Source organism: Lactuca sativa, chromosome 4 (genome assembly GCF_002870075.4).
Source record: "Lactuca sativa cultivar Salinas chromosome 4, Lsat_Salinas_v11, whole genome shotgun sequence".
Taxonomy (NCBI): domain Eukaryota; kingdom Viridiplantae; phylum Streptophyta; class Magnoliopsida; order Asterales; family Asteraceae; genus Lactuca; species Lactuca sativa.
Genome location: NC_056626.2, coordinates 169,419,863 through 169,429,775, shown reverse-complemented (window position 1 = coordinate 169,429,775; position 9,913 = coordinate 169,419,863). Strand labels below are relative to the sequence as shown.

Sequence of the window (9,913 nt, the reverse complement as noted above, 5' to 3'; positions counted from 1 at the left end):
CAGAATGTCAATCTCACAAAACGCCAGTCTCATACAATGCTAACATATTTTGAAGTAGATTAGAGGTCAAACATACACAAGACATCTAGAAACGAAACAATAAAGTGAATGATGATTTTTTCAACAATGTCGATATTTTTTTGCAAGAGATTTCAAGAATGAATGTAGTTTTTATTCATAGTTGAATTCTTTAAGAATGAATGTAATTACTTATTCTAAACTATTAAACTTCATCTTATATAAAATTTGTATTCATTAAAAATCATTGGTCTTGATAATATGTGTTTATAATATTATGTTCATAGTTGTATACCATTCTGACAAAATTACAGAATATCATTCTAACAAAATAACATTCTGATAGAATAAAATCGATTTATATTTACAAAAAAACGTTTGAAATTGAGTTAATTTGAAAAAAAATATCATATTTTTTAAATCAAAATCATTAATTATCCCATAAATCTCGATTTTTCCTTTTTTAAATTTGTGTCAATTGACTAAAATGCCCTTATGCTGAAATTTGTGTGATTATATGGTACATGTTACCATGTTGTCATATCATAGACCCTCAGATCATGACCTTTGATTCTATTCCATCCGATGGTCCAGATCTGTGCATTCTAGCACACAATAGTTAGTAGAAACAAAATAAACTAAGCCTATATATATATATATATATATATATATATATATATATATATATATATATATCCCTAATCCTAATAAAAGACTCATAAACTGCCACGTGTCCCCTTTATAGACCTATTTCGTTCCACATGGCACCTTCTTACACCATCTTCTCTTCATTTTCCCGCCCAAGATTATTTAGAGGATATATTTGGCAGCTAATTATTGATATTGATAACCTATTATTGATTCAAATTCAAAATTTTCGGACAATTTGGTTACATTTAAAAAGTTTCCTTAATTATCCCTTTTAATCAGGCACCATTTATTGACTCCATCGGTTATCCCCTTCGCTCAATCTCTTTTGATTTTTGAAAACCAAATCACATATAATTCTTCATCTGTCATTGATTAATTAGTTAATTTTTTTTTTTCAATTTGAGAGGAAGTTGTCATTCTTGATACAACATTGAGTTATTTCATCTTCTTTCACCGAGTTATGTGTTCTCTTTAAAGACTTTTGAAGGTAAAATTGATTATTAAGACTTTGATTCACAATGGGCTCCCGATAAAGGTTCCTGATGCAAGGTATTTCATGATATGTTGATTTTGATTTTTTTTTCTATGTAGTTCTAATTTTGCGGTTTTGTGGAGCTAGAGCCAATACTTTGGGTTTTTATTTTTGAGACTTTTTTCAGTAATGACAATATTCGATGACATGTGTCTAATTTTCATATAAAAAAATATATTCACAAGTTATTGGTTGGAAACTGAATGGAAGAAGTTTGATTCCACATTTAAATTTACATATGAATACAATTATTATTATTCCTCCGATTGTCACGATTTCGGTGTTTTTATCTGTTACCATTTCTCTTCTTCATCAGTTTATTGGTCATTACTGTATGTATATGTGTGTGGTATTTGATTGTGATAATCTTATAATATTCAGAATTCTCTTGTACATGATTTGGTGATGGAAAACTTGATGATGTTGCATTCTATGTGTTCGATAAAATGCATGTGAGAAGTTCTTTTTCATATGAAAGATTGTTACACTTCAATGTATGTTTATGTGTGTGCGTGTATATGTGTATGTGTGTTACTTCTTTACTCAATAAATTTGAAATCTGGTGTGAAGGTTGAGACCTGTAAAACTTTTGTTTGATATTTGAATGCTTTTGCATTTATGCAAACCATCATATGGTTAAAAAAGAGCATGTATTTTTCTTGCAACTAAAAATAACTCATTTATAAGAACTAATTTTCTTTCAGAAAAATTGGAATCGTGAACACCTATATAATCCATTTCAGCTTTCTATGTTGATCATTACCTGATTAACATTTGTGGTTGTGTCACTAACAAAGGATAATAAGAACTTGATGATACATCCATCATTGCCTCGCACAACTAATACAATTTTAGTACTTTGTAGTTTTTTATTATTTTTATTATTTTATTATCTTTCTAAAATCTTTTTTTTAGTCCATTTAGATTCTTCCGGTGTATGGCGTCTATGTGTATCAATTGAGTGTAGCAGCCAGCTACCCTAACTGATTTCTTAAGGCGTGATCCTTATAAGGTACATATATGTTCTTTTAAAGCCATATTATTAATTATTTGTTTTTAACTAATAACATTGAGTCGTATATCTATGATTTTGTCTTTATCGTTTTGAAAAAGATTTACCAAAATGGGATGAAAATGACTTTTAAATTGTTGTTATCAGGTGAAAACCTAAGTTGCTCATATCAACATACTAATAATGAGGGTATGCAAGCATTTTAATTGATGTGAAGGATTATAAGTCACTTACATAATGTTTTCAGTTTACTTTGAGTTGGTTAGAGTTAAAATATGATTTATTTCATCAAGATTACTATCACATACAACAGGTTGAAAAAGAGAATTGTTGCGTGAAAAAAAAAAATATCATCTTATATTGGTGGCATCACCATTTTAATATTTATTGTGCATGTAGAAAGGTCTCGTGAAGTTATTGAAGTTGGGGTAGGGTTGAGTTCAAGGAAAAACTAAGAGTGATAACATCTAAAAAAATCACTCTCTTTTAAAGAAAACAGTTCAAAAATAGCAACATATTTAATATTATTGTTTTATTTTTTTATAGCATCCTATTTTCAAGTGATAACTACTAAAAAGTTGATCTCTCTTTTAGTGGCTGTCAGAAAATGTCTGATTAAAAATTGTTTATTTGTTTTTTATAGCATTATATTTTTATTAATTTGTTTGTATGACATCTTAATTACTTTTCTAAATTTGTTTTTAAGGCATTTTACTATAGTTTTTTTTTTTTTTTTTTTTTTTTTTTTTTTTTTTTTTTTTTTTTAAGAATACTTCGTGTGTCTCAAAGAATTATTATTTTTTATTTTTAAGGCATATGTATTTGTAATCTGTTTCAATGTGTGCAGGATGCTACATGAGATTTGGCATAAATATAAAAGATAAAAAAATGTGGACTAATTTATGATAAGCATTAGTGGATTATAGTAAATTGTGTTTGTATTTTATTTTGTGCTTTTCTTATTCTTCATATATAAAAATGTCGTATTCCCCTTAGTGTAGTTATTAAATGAAACTGTGAATTGCGATGGAAATGGTCAAAATGGATTGTAACTTTATTCTTACGGTGAAAATGGTTCACCCCAAATTGATTTAAATTAAAAATTAAACAGTTTCAAGATAAAATATCTAAGTTTATAAAAAAATTGCAAAATTTGTTACTATTTATTATTATGTCAATTAAATTTTAAAGTTGTTTTATTTTGCAGTACCGTGTGATACACAGGTTATAACCTATTATATATATATATATATATATATATATATATATATATATATATATATATATATATATATATATATATATATATCCCTATTCTAATAAAATAATAGATTTAATCACGTATTGACAAGTGTAATTCAATTAGAACCCTCATTAATTGCTACTTGTCAACCTATTAATTATTCATTTCAAATTTCAAATTTTAAATTTCCTACTTTAATTTTGTTAAATTAATAATTGATTCTTTATTTTAAATTTCAAATTTTAAAATTTCTCCCTTTAATTATATTAAATTAATAACATTAGATTAAAAAATAAAATAAAATAAAATAAATATAAATTATAAAATGATATAACTTCACGTATTTATTTAAATCAGCGATTATAGTTTTATATAACTAAAAAAATATCTCTTAAGTAATAATTTATTTAAAATAATTGATTAATAATTTTGATTTTTTAATACGAAAGTTTAATAAATTTTATAACCGTGGTTATCACGGATTATAAACTAGTATATATATATATATATATATATATATATATATATATATATATATATATATATATATATATATATATATAATTTTGTTTATTAGACCTCTGGCGGCTAATTGAGAGGGAAACACATCATATTCCATCGAAAAATATTTGCTGCCCAACATCGCCGTCCAATTTTGCCGCCAACAAGGGGTATTTGCCGCCATCAAAACCCCACCACATCGGATGCCGCCAACAAAAATGCCTTCCACACCGCTTTGCCTAAGGAGAATTTCATATACATATTGCTCGTTTGGTAGGTAAAAGAAACAAAATTTACTATTATATATATATATATATATATATATATATATATATATATATATATATATATATATATATATATATATATATATATATATATATATATATATATATATATATAGAGAGAGAGAGAGAGAGAGAGAGTTAGGTTCAAATGTTTTTACTATCTATTGTGTGCATGTATGATTGAATCTAGACCAATCATTTTAGTTATTTTAAGAAAGTAATTAATGCATATTAAATGCTGAAGATGTAATTAATATCCATTATATCTTCAACATCTAATATGTATTAATTACTTTCTTAAAATAACTAAAATGATTGGTCCAGAATCAATTATACATGCACACAATAGATAGTGAAAACATTTGAACCTAACCCTATATATATATATATATATATATATATATATATATATATATATATATATATATATATATATATATATAGTTATGTTCAAATGTTTTTGACAAGTATTGTGTGCCTCCAACAACCAATCAGAATTAAGAAAAAATAAATTCAATAATAAATCATAAAAGGGTATAATAGTAATCTTAATTATGATAAATATGGTAAATAATTAAAATCATTAATACCCTTTAAATATGGAAATTCTGTTAATAAACACTACAATATCACGAAACAGATCCCTTTATTCGACGTCTTCATTTTCTAACCCTAGCCCAAAGTCGACTCTCCCTGTTTCTCTTAAAATCATCGTGCACCACCACCATCATTTTGTTCTTTGTTTACAGGCCCCGAAAACCTTTCTCCTTTTCTTATCCTCTCTTATATTTCATACGCTTCTTCTTTTTCACCGGGAGGATGAACAATCATAGTCTGAACTCTGAAATAAGAACCCTAGGTTTATGGAAGAAGACGACGAAGAAGTTTTATCTGTCTCTGAAACCAGCGATTCGAGCCAAGATTTCATTTGCGACGAGTCTGAAGATGACAGTGATGAATTATGTAGATGTGGCAGTGATGAAAATTGTGAAGGAAACACCGCCGCACAACCAGATGTGCACAATCAAAAATCGTAGAACTTTGATGCTCTTTTGAGGTACACATGTTGGTAGTTCGATTGGTTGTTCGTAGTTCTCTTATTTTCTTATTCTTTTCTTCTTTTGGCATTCGGGTTACATAATTTAAACGAAATTTAGAATACAGAGGCGTGTGTGTGTGGGTTTATTGAGTTATTTTGTATTTTTATTTGGGGGATGGATGGAATGATCAATTGTTTGTTTGCACTTCACCGCGTTATCCAAACTTATCACCTGACATGAATTCATGTTTTGATGTTGGAGGAAATCTTGTTGTTAAAAGGCAATATCTACTTCCTCGAGTTCTTTCAGTGACAGAAAGAAAAGATGTTCTTAAGAAGCCTTTCAAACCTCCTTCTGCCCCGAAAACCTTTCTCCTCTTCTTATTCCGACACCACTAGAACAGCAGCAGCACCCCACACCAAGATCGAACCACCAGCATTTATACGTTGATAATGCATTCTAATAGAATTCTATTGTTGCATTCCAATAGAATTTTATTGTTGCATTCTAATAGAATTTTATTATTGCATTATAATAGATTTTTAGTTGATAAGTGTGCATTCTAATAGAATTTTACTGTTGAATTCTAATAGATATATTCTGTCAGAATGTATTATATGTATTCTGTCATATTCTATGTATTCTACCAGAATATATAAAGTGATAGTTAAATGTAAGTAACATGTTTTTAACCATTATTATTTTTTGTTGTATTTATGATAGGAATTGTTGAAAAGATTGCGTTGAAGACCTAATAGGAACAACTTGAAGAATGAATAAAGTTTGATCATACCTACAATTTAAGAATGTTGTTATTTTTTAAGAATTTTATTCATTTTTGTTGATATTCTTTTAAAAAATATATATAATTATATTAAAATGTATAAGACTTTTAGTCTGTAAGAATATGTATGAATTTGTATTTAAGTTTTAATGTATAAAAATATATTAGAATGTTCTTATTTTTCAACCACGGATTCAAGAATTTTGTTATTCTTTAATAATATTCTAATAGAATAGAATTCTGAAAGAGCATCATTCTAACAAAAAAATATTCTGATAGAATAAAATCGGTTATAATTACAAATTATGTTATAATTAAAATTGAATTAATTAAAAAAATTCAGATATTTAAAATTATGAGAATTAATTATCCCTAAAAATCCGAAAATTTCCTTTTATAATTGTAGTTAATTGTCCAAAATACCCTTTTGTTAAAAATTGTGTGATTATATGGTACATGCTATCCCACTGTAATATCATACACTCTCAAATCATGGTCATTGATTAATTCCATCCGTTGGTCCAGATCTATGCATTCTGGCACACAATAGTTAGTAAAAACAAAATAACCTAACCATATATATATATATATATATATATATATATATATATATATATATATATATTAAAGTTATGAAGAAAACGAATAGTGAACTGACGGTTGTTTTGGCAAAAGTGGTTCCTCAACTATATTTAGGTATTCTGTGTCAATATCCAGATTTTGTGTTTCAGGCACCCTCGAAATTATATAATTACATTAATTTGTTGTTCTTATAGGAACAATGTTTTCTTTTCGGGGGTTTTTTTTGTCTCTTTATTGAAAAAAGGTTTTTTGGTATGCGGTACACATGCTTCACTCCTCTCATCTCATGTCGTCTGTTTTCCACCGCTTACATACGTGTACGCCTTCTATTTTCCACTGCTTAGATACGTGTCCATAATAATGATGCTCCGTTTTCGCCACCGACGATCTATCGATTTTTTCTTATCTGCTCTATATTCCGGTTTTCAAACTATGTCTTGGAAATATTGGAGACAATCCTTCGACTTCTCTTCCTTACCCTTCTCTATTTAAGAAAAAGTTGGCTCCTCTTCCTTACAATGAACCACCGTCACCCCATTTACCGGCTCCACCTGATGTTGTTCCTACTGTTGGTGTAAAACGACGAAACGAGCGGTGACCGGTGGTTCCCAACAAAAACCATAAACCGATTTCCATCGTGTGTGTGTCCATCTCCACTTTGAATCGTGAATCAATGAATACGGTTACGCCACCAGGTATGTGTTGTTAGCGAGTGGAAAAGAATGACTGAGGTGTAGACGTTGGAATTGACCGACAAGGAAGCAGGAAGAAACAATCTCACTGCTTATAATCTCCATCAAAAGTTTATTTTGAAGTTTATTACTGTGCAGGGGTCAAATTGATTGAAGGTTAGTACTTCATTAGTTGCAGGGAGCACTCGATTTGAGCTGCTTCGATCGACTCTTTCTTTTTCTACCAAGTATGCTTTTCTCCTACCTTCTCTACTTTTTTTTTTCTGAAATTCGAACTTGCACTTCTTATCAGCTTCAGCGCCGGTGATGGTTGCGGTGGTTATGTTAGTCTTAAAGAATATCAGTTCCTATGCGCGTATGTGATGTTTATGGTGTTTGTAGTTGTTGTGTCTACCGGTTTTGACAATAGAATCGGAGGAGATACAGTGACAACGATGATTTTGATACTCAACTATATCAGAAACAGGATTACATGCAGAATCGGAGGAGATACAGTGACAACGATGATTTTGATGCTGATGATAACTGCGGTGGATATAGGGTTCTGCCACAGGAGTCTCTAGCGAGGACGAGAATTTAATTTCATCGACCCATTTTGTGAAAGAGAAATTGAAGATTGTTTCTGCAAGGTTAAATCTGATATCTCTTTGTAATATATTGTTTACTCTAAAACTAAGATATTTCCATTTTTTATATTGCATACAGTATGGACCCATTGTTGAAATGGACCTGTAAATTCCTCCTAAACCCCTTGATTTTGCCTTTGTAGAGGTAAACTACATATCCCATTAACCGATTTTATTTCATTCTTTTTAAGAAGATTATTCAACCATTTATTTTCATGATTTCATCATCACATCATGCCTTTTTTTCATTTCAGTTTGAAGATCCTCGAGATGCTGAAGATACGATTGGTGGACATGATGGATATGTACTAATTTCATACAATATTTGAATTATCAGAATGCAAACAAAGAGACACATGATGTTATTGAAGCTACCCAACAGTTCTTTGAAGGGTAGAATTGTAATTTTGGTCCAACAAAAGTAGAGCAACCACATTTAGCAACAGACAACAATGGTGCCCCAACAACCTTTTAAACACAATGCAAGTTTTCTGACTTTCCCAAGACAGTTGCAAACAAGCATCCAGGGTAATCTAGGTTTATTTATTATCTTATCATAATTCATTACAAAAAGATTATTTAAATTTGCTACATATCTTTTTTTTTTATTTCTCATTCTTTGAATTTTTACAGGACACTCACAACATTTGGTGTGTATCTTCTCATCCTTCTGCAAATTTTATTATGGCAGGGACTGATTATCGTGTCCCACATTTACATGACATGAATACTTTCCACTGTTATCTCTAAGCAAATGTAGAAGAAATTCGTGCCACCAGTGCAATGGTTTGTTTTGTTTATTGGCTTTTCTTAATATAATTTTGATTGAGTTGTTAACTTTTGGTAATGTAGGGTGGACTATGGAGGAAGGAAAATAGAAAATGAAGAGTTTTAGATAAGTTTTCCCTCACTTTGTGTTTGGAGGACAATGCTCCAATAGGAAGAAAACTTGTAATGTGAAAGCTAATGATGACATCATCCACCAACATATTACATAATATGTTACCCTTTTCATGTAGGGTTTAGATGGGGTTGATTTACAAATGAATTTAAATTGAATGCAAAAAAATAATATTTTATGCACTTAAATTTCTTCGGTTAATAAGAGGCATGCATTGAGAACACATATGATATAATCCAAGGTCTTCATATTCCGAGCGTTGTCCTTCTTTGTGAAGCTGATGTGATTGCTAAGAACTACTTGATTCATTACTGAAAGTTTGTGTAATGTTGATTTGTAGGTATACGATTACTAATACTCAACCGATTTTTAGAGAATTGTATTGAAACATTGTCCATATTTTTATACTGGTTATGTGTGTTTTATAGGGTCTTCGTATTGGGCATAACCTAGCATTAGCCACTGCTTTATTTAATATTTGGGAGGTAATACTTTACTTTTTTTTTAACAGGTTGTTGCTGCCGCACATGCTATTTACTTTGTAACACAAAGGGGTCATTATATTATAGCATACTACAACATATTTGTGTATTTGTTAATGGGCGAAACATAGACAATAGCAACATACTTTATTGTAGCTACCAATTAAAACAATGTACTATATTTCCACACAAATGCGACACCTTCCGACCCCCGCAACGCGGGGGTCACCTTTCTAGTTATTATTATTATTATTATTATTATTATTATTATTATTATTTCCTATAATTTTTCCAAACTAAATTGCTTTATCACTTAAAATCTTTTCCTTTTTCTTAAACATATGTTTCCTTTTTCATGTAATATAACTATAATGATTATAAGAGCATCCATCACAAATATTAGACTAAATATTAATGATTTAAATTCAATTATAATGTCATGATACTCTAAAATTTTGATTGATATGAAATTTAATTTTTATCCAACAAGAAAAAGTGAATTTTTTTGATAAATGTCATTGATTAGGCTTTGTAATAACTAATTTTTTTAAAAGTATTTTAA

At 29.0% G+C, this 9,913-nt stretch overlaps 1 long non-coding RNA gene across 2 annotated transcripts; it reads left to right on the top strand.

Annotated features, from left to right (window-relative positions):
• The first annotated feature begins 6,966 nt into the window (after positions 1-6,966).
• On the top strand, positions 6,967-9,544 carry LOC111906852 (uncharacterized). Of its 2 annotated transcripts, XR_006191364.2 has the most exons (6): positions 6,967-7,498; positions 7,635-7,971; positions 8,048-8,113; positions 8,223-8,496; positions 8,602-8,754; positions 8,821-9,544. It is a non-coding gene; the product is annotated as an uncharacterized LOC111906852 (long non-coding RNA). The 2 variants fall into 2 exon arrangements; XR_002855357.3 differs by having other exon boundaries at positions 6,969-7,498; positions 8,602-9,544.
• Positions 9,545-9,913: the final 369 nt, after the last annotated feature.